This window comes from Pristiophorus japonicus, chromosome 11 (assembly GCF_044704955.1).
Source record: "Pristiophorus japonicus isolate sPriJap1 chromosome 11, sPriJap1.hap1, whole genome shotgun sequence".
Taxonomy (NCBI): domain Eukaryota; kingdom Metazoa; phylum Chordata; class Chondrichthyes; family Pristiophoridae; genus Pristiophorus; species Pristiophorus japonicus.
In genome coordinates this window covers 87,665,537-87,681,837 of record NC_091987.1, presented here as the reverse complement: position 1 = coordinate 87,681,837, position 16,301 = coordinate 87,665,537, and the positions used below count along the sequence as shown (strand labels likewise).

At 42.5% G+C, this 16,301-nt stretch overlaps 1 protein-coding gene across 1 annotated transcript in view; it reads left to right on the top strand.

The window, feature by feature from the left end:
* Positions 1-16,301, top strand: part of adgrg7.1 (adhesion G protein-coupled receptor G7, tandem duplicate 1) — a 103,369-nt gene that overhangs the window by 2,140 nt on the left and 84,928 nt on the right. The window lies entirely within an intron of this gene.

Here is a 16,301-nt window from a genome sequence, read left to right as displayed (position 1 = left end):
GGAGCAGATAGCTCTATTCAGAATTGACCAAGATTGAGCAAGGGATTATATTGGTCATTGCCATAGTCCAAGAAATGTTGACTCTTCCTTGGTTGCTTAACCCTCTCTACAACATGCAATATAAATTGAATTTCCCTCCCTTTGTTTTGAAAGTTTGCCTGCATTGCAGTATTTAGCAGCCCAAGAATCAGGTATAGATATTTGTTTTTAAATGTCATTATGTATTTTTCTATGCATCACAGGTTGTACCCTGGGTTCCCTGTCTAAAAGCAAGTTTATCAAACAGAAAAGCAAGCAGAGTGTAAAAGACTAGAAGAGGACTGATGGGAGTTGTAATTTAATGCAGAGGCATGTGCAGAATTACATTTTGGGAGAGAAAACAAGGAATGGCAGTATGCACACATTGGAAGTAAGCTGAAGAATGCGGATGAACAAAATGCACAACAATTTCTTCCAAGTGCAAGTGATAAAGCCTTAAAAAGGCTAGTAGCTTTTGAGCTTTATAAATAGAGGCATAGAGCAAAGACGTAGTGATAAAATTGTTCAAGGCAATGGTTGGACCACACTTGGAATACTGTGTGTGAATTTGGATACCATTAAAGTCATGGTGCACAGTGTAGATTTACCAGGATGATACCAGGAATGAAAAGTAGTTAATGAGGAGAATCCCTGGGACTAGTTAATAGGAAATCAAATATGTTTTTTTTAATTATGAAGAATTTTGATGGGATGAACAGGGCAATGATGAGCGGTCATCAATTTTTAAAATGGTCACTAAAAGAATGAAAGGTTATTAGAATATTTTTTATGTAGAGTTAGAGCATGGAATGCTTTACAATTAGGAGTGGTTGAGATTGAGGCCATTGCGTCTTTAAGGAGAAATTGGATAAATATTTGAAGCTGAAGAAGATGGGGAGGCTGAGATTAGCGCAGGGCAGTGGGGTTAGTTTTGGTATGCTGTAGCAAAGAGCTGGCCCAGACACGATGGGCTGAATGATGACCTGTACTGTAAACTACTATCTTCAGTTGCAGCACTATTTCCTTACCTGTTTTTAAGAAGACCAATAGCAATGACCTTGAGCTTCAGGACCTTGAGCTTCAGGACCTCAACTGTTAAATTAAGTGCACCTTGCTTTGATTTTCACAACTGGAGCTCACAAAAAGTGTTTTGTACACTGTTCAGTATTTCAAATTTACTGGTTTTACATGTAATTTTCCTGAATAATTCAGTAAATCTGTCTAAACTTTATTTCATTTTGAAATTCTGATGTGTGAAGAGTCACGCTAAACAGGTGTTTAGTCTTATAAACAAAGAATGGTGTTTGGGATGAGGTACTAAAAGCTTCCTATGAAACTTATCGCAGCAGAAGCCAATACCTTCAGCTGAGGACAGGAAAGGAAAAATACTAGCAAACTGTTTTTTTTTAATAAAGACCATCACTACTTAGAAAGACAACTCTAGATAGTGTTTGCAAAGGTAGTTTCTATTCTTGGGGATAAAGTTGCCCCGCTCCAATTCATCTCTTTTATAATGGCCAATGCAAGTGGTTGTCTGCCAACTAAGAGGATTTAAGTGATCAGGGGAGCAGTAATCCCAACTGTCCCATCCCCCTCTCTTGCTGACCTCACCCAGTATGCCCGCTGAGTGCCAAATTTGTCAACCTACCCATCATGCTCACTCTACCTACCAATTGGACTTTGCTAGTGGATCAATCACCATCCCTCTGCATTTCTCTCCAGGAAGTACACACAAACTAGGCCATCGTCATCCATGACCTTATTGTGGATGATTGCATTGACATCCTCTCCATGTATAACATTCAAATACAACATTTTTTGCAAATTAGCTTTTTTCCAGATGAGCTGTTTTTTTAAACTCTGCATATTAATGCTGCTGTTGTATTCATGTGGCTGAGATTGAGGTGCTTTAAACAATGTCACTTGGGGTTTTACTTGCACGCTTAGATGTTCCTAGTTTCCTTCAGAACTTAAAGCTACTTGATGTTTGTAAGTATGTTTGTTGTGCATTTGCAATGGTAGTCTGAATTTGTAAAAAAAAATGGAACAGCCAATCCATTTGCATTCCTGTAATATCTATTAACTGATGTAGATCCATTCACCTGAAGGGTCAAACATATGCTGATCAGTGGATATAGGATGGTTTGAATGTAAATTGTGATGTTTATATATTATCTATTGAGTGCATTTGGGAAGAGGTGCTGAAATGAAATCAGTGAGATTCAGTTCTTCCACATTGAGTTTCATACCAAATTTGACACTGGTGTAAAAAGCGTATTTGAAGAATGTGTCTCAAATCAACAGCTAAGTTTCACCTAGAAATTACAACATATCTGAAGTATCATTTTATATAAAAAGTGTGTACCTTTATCCTTTTGATTAGATTAAATTGCTAGCAAGGATGAAAGTGTTTTCAAATTACTTGAATATATTGAAGTTTATGAAATTTTAAAACTGGGATTTATTTTCGCCTTTGAATCAACGTAACCTAAGCTATGAATGTAACACAAAAAAATACTGGAAGTTTCTCCTCTTTACACATTGAAATGAAATTGCATTTAGAAATAAAAATCATTTAGAAAAATAACACAACTATATGTTCTATTCAGTTACACTGAGAACACTTCAACTTTAGGAAATTACTTCTGCTTTGAAGCAGTAACTATTATTTAAATCTTTCAGAATTCTAAGAGTATATGAAAGGTACCAACAGGCTTTACAGAATTTGTTACTTTGTTAACGGATTATCTCTTCCACTGCTGAAGTTAAGATAGTACTGCTTTTGTTTAGACATGTGCTGAATGATCTATAAACATCAGCTTCATGAGTGGGGATTTTATCAATTCTCTGCTGCCCTGGGCAGTTTCTTCCATTGATTTTTTTTAACTAAATTTACCTGTTCTTTTTGAAGTCCGATTTTTAAAAAAATTTCTGTTTAGATTCAAAGAAATAGAAATTGACCAACATCTTGTAAAATTAGGTTTTTAAATCGGTAATTAAAACTGACTTTAATGGTCCTTATGAGAACAGCTGGCAGATTCTTTAGAAACACTGAGCCTCTTCACTCTAATGGTGCATGTAGTGTGCTATTTTCTAATGTCTGAAGTACTGTCTTTTCCCCACTTTGAAAATGTATATCATCTATAATAAAGTGCACTATGTAATGCTTTGCTTTTTAATCATAACGTATGCTAAAAATGGTAATGAATTGTTATATCTGTTGTAATTTTATACTGTTGTGGGTGAACGTGAATAAGTTAAAGTTTTAATTTATGTTGGTCTGGAATGTATGTATACTCTGCTTGTTTATTGAATATACATATAGATATATATATATATATTTGCTACAGGTAGCATGAATGTTCCACTTGCTTGTTGTATCTGATCTACTTATGTGATAAACGCATATGGAAAAAATAAAAGCTCATGTGAAATTGGGTTTATTGGATTATCAACATTAGGATAGGATAATACAGCCTGTTATAAGATTATCTATTCTCAAAGGACCTGAGGTTGGATTTTAGTCTGGATTAAGGATATTGCTGTTCCCCAGCAGAAATTATTTTAGGCACCCTTGATCTGTAATTCACAAGGCCGGATATAAACATAAGCAGCAGAAGTAGGCCATACGGCCCCTCATTCAACAAAATCATGACTGATCTTCGACCTCGACTCCAGTTTCTCATCCAATCCCCATATCCCTTGATTTCCTTCGAGTTCAAAAGTCTATTGCTGTTCGTCTTGTATATACTCAATGACTGCATACACAGCCTGCTGGGGTAAAGAATTCCAAGGAGTCACAACCCTGGAGAATATTTATCATTGCAGTCCTAAATATGATTGTCCTCTGAAGTGGTGTCTAAGTAACGCTTTAAAAATTGTAAAGTATCAAATGCATCAGGCAAATTTGGCCTTACATATGCCACTTTAATTGGTAATTATGTACTAATAGAAAAGTCATGGCTAAAGTCTGGGAAATCATAGAAACATAGAAAATAGGTGCAGGAGTAGGCCATTCGGCCCTTCGAGCCTGCACCACCATTCAATAAGATCATGGCTGATCATTCATCTCAGTACCCCTTTCCTGCTTTCTCTCCATACTCCTTGATCCCTTTAGCCGTAAGGGCCATATCTAACTCCCTCTTGAATATCATCATCATAGGCCTTGAAATCAAGGAAGACTTGCTTCCACTCTAAAAGTGAGTTCTCAGATGACTACAGTCCAATACGGGAATTACAGTCTTTGTCATAGGTGGGACAATTGTTGAAGGAAAGTCTGGTTTGCCGCACGCTCCTTCCACTGCTTGGTTTCTTATGCTCTCGGCAACGAGACTTGAGGTGCTCAGCGCCCTCCCAGATGCTCTTCCTCCACTTAGGGCAGTTTGGGCCAGGGATTCCCAGGTGCCAGTGGGGATGTTGCACTTTATCAAGGAGGCTTTGATGGTGTCCTTGAAACATTTCCTCTGTACGCCTGGGGTTTGCTTGCCGTGTAGGAGTTCCGAGTAAAGAGTACTTGCTTTGGGAGTCTCGTGTCAGGCATGCGAACAATGTGGCCCGCCCAACAGAGCTGGTCGAGTGTGGTCAATGCTTCGATGCTGGAGATGTTGGCCTGATCGAGAACACTGATGGTGCATTTATCCTCCCAGTGGATTTGCAGGATCTTGCGGAGGCAGCGCTGGTGGTATTTCTCCAACACTTTGAGGTGTTTACTGTATATGGTCCACGTCTCTGAACCATAAAGGAGGACGGGTATCACTACTGCCCTGGAGACCATAGGGCTGGTGCTGGATATAAACAACATTCCAGCTTCACCTTCACTAAAAATTTAAAAATTCAGCAATTTAAACTCAAGTTTTATTTCCAGGTTCATTGCAGGCAGAGCTTTACTTTTATCTATAGGAAACAATCTTTCAGCCCATCCCTATTTCAAAAATCTTTCTTGTGATTCTCAGTTTCTGCCCTGCCTCAACCCTTGTTTGTGTTTCCTTTTCCTACGACGAACACCCCCCGCCCCTGGCTTTCAGGCATTTCACGCTGCAGAATTGCTCTACCATTTTCAACAAAAAGCGTACACAAACCTATTGACTAAGAAATCTGATTTTTAGCTTCTTTCACTTGAAAGAGGTACTGGGGCAAAATCTTTAGAGCTATGCAGATTTTAACTTTTCCCCTCGCTGTAAAATAGCAAGTATTCATGATATTGAGAGGGACACACTCTGGGAGGAATTATGGAGCTGACTGCAGTGGTTATGGTATATTTTAATCTGCTTATAACTAGCTGGCCAGCTATAGGCTGGTAATTGTAATGTGTTCAATGTTATCTTTAAAAAGATAATTTAATAAGCGTCCCCTTTGTGTATTTTTCATAAACTCCTCAACAAGTCAGTGACTTTCAATATAATTGACTCCAAATTAACATTTTATTTCCATGAGAAAATGGTCTATTGGGCTAGAATTTTGCCAGGTTTGTGACCGTTTTACCGCTTGGGCAAAGCAGAATTTCTTTGGGGGGGGCGCTAAATGAGTCGCACAACATGGACGGAAATTTCGGCATTGGTTTTGCGCCGGTGCTAAAACTTAGCACCCACCCAATTTTTTGATGACGTCAATCGGCATGCAATGCTGCACTATCGCCCTGGGCGGAAAATTCGGCAATATAGCCCGTTTTATAACCCGCCCGCAAAAAAAGTCAGACCCAGGGCGCGCCCAGCACCAACTTGAAAACGGAGCAGGAGTTCAGTGGGAGAAGGCGGCTACGTTTTACATACTGAAGTTTTATATGAGTTTATAGTTCATTTTAAAGGATACTTAAGGACATTTAAAAAAAAAAAATGGGGACTATACTATGTCAGCCATTATTCCTGGCTGCTTTTTGTATACAGTGTCGAGCTGGAAGGCAGCTTATTGATGAACATTTTGAGCGTAATTGAAGAGCTCGCAGACGTATGGGGAGGAGGCCTTACCCCACCCCACGAATTTACAGGCAACAACACTCATACCTGCAGCTCTGAGGCACAGTGCATTAGAAGGCTGTGTTTCCGAAAAGAGGTGGTCACAGAAATATGCTAGCTCATAAAAGCAGACCAGTGACAACAGGACTACACTGCCCGTCGAGGTGAAGGTGACTGCAGCACTTGCTTTCTATGCCTCCAGCTCCTTTCAGGCATCAGCAGGGGACATATGCTCCATCTCACAGTACGCTACACATCAATGCATTCGCCAAGTGGTTGCTGCACTGTACGCATGCAGGATGGACTTCATAAACTTCCCAATGACCAAGGAGGCACAGAATGAAAGGACTGTAGGTTTTGAACGAATTGCTGGCTTCCCCAAGGTTCAGGTGCCATTGACTACGCACATCACCCTGCGAGCACCTTTACTCAATCCAGAGGTTTACCAAAAGCAAAAGGGATTCCACTCCATGAATATACAGATCGTCTGCGACCATACTCAGCACATCATGGCAGTAAATGCCCAATATCCAGGGAGCATCCATGATGCTTTCATCTTGCGTGAGAGCAGTGTCTCATGCCTGTTCGAGCATCAGCCACAAGGCCAGAGCTGGATGCTGCGGGACAAAGATTACGGCCTCGCCATCTTGATCATGATCCCCCTCCGGAATCCTCAGACAGAAGCCAAACATCGCTATAATGACAGCCATATAACTACATGCAACATCGTTGGAAAGACAATTGGAGTGCTAAAGCAGCGCTTCCGATGCCTGGACCACTCTGGAAGCTGCCTGCAATACTCCCCTCAGCAGGTCTCTGAGTTAATTGTGATGTGTGGCATGCTACACAACTTAGCCATCATGAGGGAACAGGATTTTCCAATGGAGATTGCAGGAGCACCTCAGGAGAGAGGGGAGGACGATAAGGACGAGGAGTCTGGCGTGGAACCCATGCCACCACCACAGGGGAGGCCTCGTTCGCCACTGCAAAAGTCTTACATTAGCAGCTCATAATTCAATGCTTTGCTTGAAGAGTGAACGGCACGTTTCACCGTTGCCTGGCCACTCTATCTCACCATATTGACTATTCCCCCTCTTATTCTGCAAATGAGACACTACACAGGAATAATTATGGTGAACAAAAGAATGTATTAAACATACAGTAACTTGTTTAAGATTTATTGAACATTGTAACTTGAATAACATTTCTTAAACATTTCATAAGAACATAAGAAATAGGAGCAGGAGTAGGCCATTTGCCCCCTCAAGCCTGCTCTGCCATTTAATAAGATCATTCCTGATCTGATCATGTACTCAGCTCCACTTCCCTGCCCGCTTCCCATAACCCTTTATTCCCTTATCGCTCAAAAATCTGTCTATCTTCGCCTTAAATATATTCAATGACCCAGCCTCCACAGCTCTCTGGGGCAGAGAATTCCATAGATTTACAATCCTCAGAGAAGAAATTCCTCCTCATCTCAGTTTTAAATGGGCAGAAATAATCTCTGCATCTACCTTGTCGAGTCCCCTCATTATCTTGTATGATTAAACAAAGTCAACGTGGATTTATGAAAGGAAAATCATGTTTGACAAACCTGGAGTTTTTTGAGGATGTAACTGATAGAATAGATATGGGAGAACCAGTGGATGTAGTGTATTTAGATTTTCAGAAGGCCTTTGATAAAGTCCCACATAAGAGGTTAGTGTGCAAAATTAAAGCACATAGGATTGGGGGTACTGTATTGGCATGGATTGAAAATTGGTTAGCTGATAGGAAACAGAGAGTAGGAATAAACAAGTATTTTTCGGGGTGGGGGGCAGTGACTCGTGGGGTACCACAGGGATCAGTGCTTAGACCCCAGCTATTCACAATATATATATAAATGGTTTGGATGAGGGAACCAAATGTAATATTTCTAAGTTTGCTGATGACACAAAACTAAGTGGGATTGTGAGTTGTGAGGAGGATGCCAAGATGCTGCAAGGCGATTTAGATAGGTTGAGTGAGTGGACAAACACATGGCAGATGCAGTATAACGTGGATAAATGTGAAGTTATCCACTTTGGTAGGAAAAATATAAGGACAAAGTATTATTTAAATGGTGATGGCTTGGGAAGTGTTGATGTACAGGGGGATCTGGGTGTCCTTGTACACCAGTCATTGAAAGCAAACATGCAGGTGCAGCAAGCAGTTAGGAAGGCAAATGGTATGTTGGCCTTCATTGCAAGAGGATTTGAGTGCAGGAGCAAGGATACAGTTATAGAGGGCCTTGGTGAGACCGCACCTGGAGTATTGTGTGCAGTTTTGGTCTTACCTAAGAAAGGATATACTTTCCATAGAGGGAGTGCAGCGAAGGTTCACCAGACTGATTCCTGGGATGGCAGGACTGTCGTATGAGGAGAGATTGGGTCGACTAGACCTGTATTCACTAGAGTTTAGAAGAATGAGAGGAGATCTCATTAAAACGTATAAAATTCTGATTGGGTTGGATAGACTGGATGCGGGGAGGATATTTCCCCTGGCTGGGAAGTCGAGAACAAGGGATCACAGTCTCAGGATACGGGATAGGAAATTTAGGACCGAGATGAGAAATGTTTTCACTCAGAGGGTGGTGAACCTGTGGAATTCTCTATCACAGAAGGCTGTGAAGGCTAAGTCACTGAATATATTTAAGAGGGAGATAGATAGATTTCTAGAAACAAAAGGCATTAAGAGGTATGGGGAAAAAGCGGGAATATGGTGTTGAGATACAGGAACAGCCATGATCATATTGAATGGTGGTGCAGACTCGAAGGGCCGAATAGCCTATTACTGCTCCTATTTTCTATGTTTCCATATTTCGATAAGATCACCTCTCAATCGATCTTCATAAGTCAACCCCCTCATCTCCAGAATCAACCTAGTGAACCTTCTCTGAACTGCCTCCAATGCAAGTATATCCTTCCTTAAATACGGAGACCAAAACTGTATGCAGTACTCGAGGTGTGGCCTCACCAATACCCTGTAGTTGTAGCAGGATTTTTCTGCTTTTATACTCTATCCCCCTTGCAATAAAGGCCAACATTACATTTGTTTTCCTGATTACTTGCTGTACCTGCATACTAACATTTTCTGTTTCATGCACAAGGACCCCCAGGTCCCTCTCTACTGCAGCACTTTGTAATTTTTCTCCATTTAAGTTATAATTTGCTTTTCTATTTTTTCTGCCAAAGTGGATAACCTCACATTTTCCTACATTATACTCCATCTGCCAAATATTTGCCCACTCACTTAGCCTGTCTATATCCCTTTGCAGATTTTTGTGTCCTCCTCACAATTTGCTTTCCCACCCATATTTGTATCATCAGCAAACTTGGCTACATTATACTTGGTCCTTTCATTCAAGTCATTAATATAGATTGTAAATAATTGAGGCCCCAGCACCGATCCCCGTGACACCCCACTAGTTACTGTTTGCCAACCGGAAAATGACCCATTTATCCCGACTCTGTTTTCTGTTTGTTAACCAATCCTCTATCCATGCTAATATATTACCCCCAACCACGTGAGCTTTTATCTTCTGCAGTAACCTGTTATGTGGCACTTTTCACTACTGTAATAAGATGCATTAAACATTATTGTGAATTGGGAAACTTTTAAAACTTTTATAAAATAGCAACAACAACAAAACAGCAGCAAAACAACAATGAAACAACAACCACTGCACCGAACATCTTTTACCTCCGGCCCCTGCTTCCCCCCCCCCCCCCCCCCCTCACCCTAACCCACCCCCCTCGCCTCATGACCCTACCCAAGGTGGCACCAAGACGTCATGCAGCAAGACGGCCAGAGTCCTGCTGGAATAGGGGGAGAGACAATGGAGACGCCATGTGTGGATCCCCTGGAGAAGCTCGGGGTTTGGAAGGCCCGGCATCTGAGTGGTGAGCCTCTTGCTCAGCTTCGCCACTCACAAGTGAGGCCGGTCTGGGTGTAACACTGAGGACTGTAGTGTCAAAGATGGAGACCATCAATAGCATGTGGGCATTCACAGCCTCGGTGGTTTCGCGGCTCGTACCAACAATCTGTGACCCAACCTCCGTCATGTTCACGGATAGGTGCCGTAATGCTTGCAGGAATCCTACCCAAGACCGCTAGGAGTTGTTGGGTGAGCTGGACGCTCTCCCTGGACAGTCCCACCATGTCCAGGTGTGCATCTGCCTGTCTGTCAAAGACCGGCTTTGCCGACTCACCATCTGGAGAGACGGCACATGGGATTCAGTAGTGCGTTGTTGCACGCCACTTATACCCGGGGCCTCGCATGGCTCAAAGCCCGAGAATGTTTATTCCTCGGACGAGCTGCTAGCCAGAGCAAAAAGAGGTGTCGAGTGCACCAGCGCCCCCCCCATCCCTTCCGGAATAGGTTGATCGGTATGCTCCTCTCGTGGGAGTTCCTCGGCCTCACACTTGTCCCCCTCCTCCACCCCCACATGATAGGCTGAGGTGGAGGCTTCCATTGGAGGATGTGGCGTGTAAGGGTTAACTTCATAACACCACTCGGAGTCCGTTAGCCTTAAAGTAAATGCAGTTTTATTAATTAATACAAGCTAGCAGGGGAGCTATTCCGTAAGGAACGCTCAAAGAGGACTTGGAGACATTGTCCTTTATACAATTTTGGATTAAGTCATTATGTAATTATGCAAGTTACAATTAATACATGATGATTGATTAATAAATGGTTGATTAGTACAGCGCTTCCTCCAATCTGGCTTCTTCATGCCTTAAATGGTAATTCCAGATACAATTACTGTCATCCATTCTATTCTACCCCTATCTTGTTATTCAGTTCACTTTCTATGTTATCTGTCTGTACTTTTGCCTCCCAAGGTCTTTGGTCTGCGAACTGGAAAGTTTTGTTTTCTCGTGGAATTTTCACACAGTCTGTAGATTCCATTTTCATATATATTAGCTCAGTTTCAAAATGGCACCATGTTTTACTATTTTAAAGATTTGTAATTTACCTCTTTAGTCCCTCCTATTGGTCCCTGATTATGTCTACATAATCAGCCGACCACATATATGTTCTGAGCCATCTGCCGGGAATGGTGATCAAATCTTCTCCTTTGGATCGTTCGTAGTTCCGTCTTTTAACGGAATCCTCACATGCTACCTCTGACCACTTCCCTGGGATTATTTGCAAGCTACTTATGTTTGCTTTCGTACATACTGAACATAAGCTCGGAGGTCTTAGTCATTTCCCTAACACGTTACAAAGTCATTTGCTTCCCTATTACACCTACGTTATAGTTAACAAGACTGTTTGTTGCTCGGCTAGAACCACGTGCTTGTATATCCCTTGGATCTTACACATCAGATATAGTTGGATCACAATACATATCCCCACCACTACCATTATCATCACAATCGGGTGCCACATTAATTTGAGGACCGTGTAGGGCTTAGGTGACCAGCTCTTAAAAATGTCCCACCAGTGGTGAACCGTGTGGTCACTTAGTTTCTCCGTCACATAGAAACTAGGTGCAGGAGTAGGCCATTCGGCCCTTTGAGCCTGCACCACCATTCAATATGATCATGGCTGATCATTCACCTCAGTACCCCTTTCCTGCTTTCTCTCCATACCCCTTGATCCATTTAGTCGTAAGGGCCATATCTAACTCCCTCATGAATATATCCAATGAACTGGCGTCAACAACTCTCTGAGGTAGAAAATTCCACAGGTTAACAACTCTCTGAGTGAAGAAATTTCTCCTCATCAGTCCTAAATGGCTTCCCCCTTATCCTTAGACTATGTCCCCTGGTTCTGGACTTCCCCAACATCGGGAACATTCTTCCTGCATCTAACCTGTCCAGTCCCGTCAGAATTTTAAATGTTTCTATGAGATCACCCCTCTCATCCTTCTAAACTCCAGTGAATACAGGCCTAGTCGATCCAGTCTCTCCTCATATGTCAATCCTGCCATCCCGGGAATCAGTCTGGCGAACCTTCGCTGCACTCCCTCAATAGCAAGAACATCCTTCCTCAGATTAGGAGACCAAAACTGAACACAATATTCCAGGTGAGACTCACTAAGGCCCTGTACAACTGCAGTAAGACCTCCCTGCTCCTATACTCAAATCCCCTCCCTAGCTATGAAGGCCAACATACCATTTGCCTTCTTCACCGCCTGCTGTACCTGCATGCCAACTTTCAATGACTGATGTACCATGACACCCAGGTCACGTTGCACCTCCCCTTTTCCTAATATGCCGCCATTCAGATAATATTCTGCCTTCGTGTTTTTGCCACCAAAGTGGATAACCTCACATTTATCCACATTATACTACATCTGCCATGCATTTGCCCACTCACCTAACCTGTCCAAGTCATCCTGCAGCCTCTTAGCGACCTCCTCACGGCTCACACCGCCACCCAGCTTAGTGTCATCTGCAAACTTGGAGATATTACACTCAATTCCTTCATCTAAATCATTGATGTATATTGTAAATAGCTGCGGTCCCAGCACTGAGCCCTGCGGCACCCCACTAGTCACTGCCTGCCATTCTGAAAAGGACCCGTTTATCCCGACTCTCTGCTTCCTGTCTGTCAACCAGTTCTCTTGTCAGTCGGATAAGTTCTTGTTTTGTGTAACTCATTACGACTTTTTGTCTGAGTAATCGTTCCCTTTCTTCTCCCAGGTACTTGGTCACCTGAATGTGTTTTTTCAAAAAGTCCCTTAACTTTCTCAAGTCCACTACCGGGGGTAGTACTGATAGTCCTCTGGTGCTTCTATATTGCACAATATTCTTCCATTGTCCTATTTGGTAGGACTTGGCCATTTTAACATCGAAGATGAAATATATTTCCTTCCGACACTCATTTACCGGAGGTTCCATTCGATCCACGTTCAAGTATACCATGTGGGTACTGATAATACATATGTAGTTTTGTCCGATTTCATGTATTATGGTATCATTTAAGGGTTGCAACTGCCATTCACAAGCCCCTGCTATGCCTTTCATGCTGCATGGTTCCACCACTGGTGTATGTAGCGGACATACTTGCCCGAATGACCACATTACACAGTCCATCCCTTCGTGCGTTTTATTCTTCGGGTCTATCCATTTCCCGTAAAACCGTGGCTTCCATAAGTTTTTACCGAATAGCTGTGGTAGGGTCACAAACTCACACCATATCTGACTGTTAGTAACATTAGCCAACAACATAGTCATATTACATCCCTCTTCATTACATTGCGTATGCGTCATATCTGGCCTGACTGTTAGATTTCGTTGCTCAAACTGAAACAGTTTAGCCCATTGTGGGGCACTCCCAGAGAATGCTATCCTTTCTAATTCAGCCCGTTGTCCTTCCTTAATCAGGCTCATTATAAGGCAGTGAGTCTTACTGGCTTCCCACGTTAAATTGGCCGATATCTGTTGCTGTTTCCAGCTAGTTTTGTTTGCCCACTGCCATATCATTTTGTCCGACAGCCATCCCTGCAGGCTATTGGCCTATAAGGGTTCCTGCCACACATCTGACAGCCTTATGGCATCTTTATTCAATTGTCCCGCTTTCTGCATTTTATTCTGCAGCGTCTCGATATCCATTGAGTTTAATGCTCCTAGTCCCGTTTCTAACCCTCCTAGTACTGTATCTAGTATGTTTTGCCGATTACGAGCTTTTGTTATCTTTAGGGCAAGATCCGGATTCTTACAATACCTGGGTACCATCTTTCGGTCTCATACTGTATATTTATTGTTAAATTTATTATTGAAGGGGCTATCAGTGTGCTCAGACACGTATCGTGCAGCCTTTGTAAGTGTGACATCCGTTCCTGGTTCGGACAGGGATATTTTACACTTATGACCAGCCATGGACCCCTCCTGCCAAACTGTGAATTATTCATACACATCACCCAGTCTCCGTCTCCCAAGGTTGCCTGTCTCCACTCTATACTGTTGGTATACTCCATTTTGTTAGTATTCATAGAAACATAGAAAATAGGTGCAGGAGTAGGCCATTCGGCCCTTCGAGCCTGCACCACCATTCAATATGATCATGGCTGATCATTCACCTCAGTACCCCTTTCCCACTTTCTCTCCATACCCCTTGATCCCTTTAGCTGTAAGGGCCATATCCAACTCCCTCTTGAATATATCCAATGAACTGGCATCAACGACTCTCTGTGACAGGGAATTCCACAGGTTAACAACTCTCCTCATCTCAGTCCTAAATGGCCTACCCCTTATCCTAAGATTGTCTCCTGGTTCCAACATTGGGAACATTCTTCCCACATCTAACCTGTCCCGTCCCATCAGAATCTTACACGTTTCTATGAGATCCCCTCTCATCCTTCTAAACTCCAGTGTAGAAAGGCCCAGTTGATCCAGTCTCTCCTCATATGTCAGTCTAGTCATCCCTGGAATCAGTCTGCACTCCCTCAATAGCAAGAACGTCCTTCCTCAGATTAGACGACCAAAACTGAACACAATATTCCAGGTGAGGCCTCACCAAGGCCCTGTACAACTGCAGTAAGACCTCCCTGCTCCTATACTCAAATCCCCAAGCTAGCCATTTGCCTCCTTCACCACCTGCTGTACCTGCATGCCAATTTTCAATGACTGATGAACCACGACACCCAGGTCTCGTTGCACCTCCCCTTTTCCTAATCTGCCGCCATTCAGATAATATTCTGCCTTCGTGTTTTTGCCACCAAAGTGGATAACCTCACATTTATCCACATTATACTGCATCTGCCATGCATTTGCCCACTCACCTAACCTGTCCAAATCACTCTGCAGCTTCTTAGCATCCTCCTCACAGCTCACACCGCCACCCAGTTTAGTGTCATCTGCAAACTTGGAGATATTACACTCAATTCCTGCATCCAAATCATTAATGTATATTGTAAATAGCTGGGGTCCCAGCACTGAGCCCTTCGGCACCCCACTAGTCACTGCCTGCCATTCTGAAAAGGACCCATTAATCCCGACTCTCTGCTTCCTGTCTGCCAACCAATTCTCTATCCCCGTCAGTACATTACCCCCAATACCATGTGCTTTGATTTTGTACACCAATCTCTTATCTGGGACCTTGTCAAAGGCCTTTTGAAAGTTCAAATACACCACATCCATTGGTTCTCCCTTGTCCATTCTACTAGTTACATCCTCAAAAAATTCCAGGCGATTTGTCAAGCATGATTTCCCTTTCACAAATCCATGCTAACTTGGACCGATCCTGTCACTGCTTTCCAAATGCGCTGCTATTTCATCCTTAATAATTGATTCTAACATTTTCCCCACTATTGATGTCAGGTTAACCAATCTATAGTTTACTGTTTTCTCTCTCCCTCCTTTTTTAAAAAAGTGGTGTTACATTAGCTACTCTCCAGTCCATAGGAACTGATCCAGAGTCGATAGACTGTTGGAAAATAATCACCAATGCATCCACTATTTCTAAGGCCACATCCTTAAATACTCTGGGATGCAGACAATCAGGCCCCTGGGATTTGTCAGCCTTCAATCCCATCAATTTCCCTAACACAATTAAGGATATCCTTCAGTTCCTCCTTCTCACTAGACCCTCAGTCCCCGAGGAAGGTCATTTGTGTCTTCCTTCGTGAAGACAGAACCAAAGTATTTGTTCAATTGGTCTGCCATTTCATTGTTCCCCATTATTAATTCACCTGAGTCCGACTGCAAGGGACCTACGTTTGCCTTCACTAATCTTTTTCTCTTCACATATCTATAGAAGCTTTTGCAGTCAGTTTTTATGTTCCCGGCAAGCTTCCTCTCGTACTCTATTTTCCCCCTCCTAATTAAACCCTTTGTCCTCCTCTGCTGAATTCTAAATTTCTCCCAGTCCTCAGGTTTGCTGCTTTTTCTGGCCAATTTATATGCCTCTTCCTTGGATCTAACACTATCCTTAATTTCCCTTGTTAGCCACGGTTGAGCCACCTTCCCTGTTTTATTTTTACTCCAGACAGGGATGTACAATTGTTGAAGTTCATCCATGTGATCTATAAATGTTTGCCATTGCCTATCCACCGTCAACCCTTTAAGTATCATTTGTCAGTCTATTCTAGCCAATTCACGCCTCATGCCGCCGAAGTTAGCTTTCCTTAAGTTTAGGACCCTAGTTTCTGAATTAACTGTGTCACTCTCCATCTTAATAAAGAATTCTACCATATTATGGTCACTTTTCCCCCAAGGGGCCTCGCACAACAAGATTGATAATTAGTCCCTTCTCATTACACATCACATAGTCTAGGATGGCCAGCTCTCTAGTTGGTTCCTCGACATATTGGTCAAGAAAACCATCCCGAATATATTCCAGGAATTGGTACCAGTTTGGTT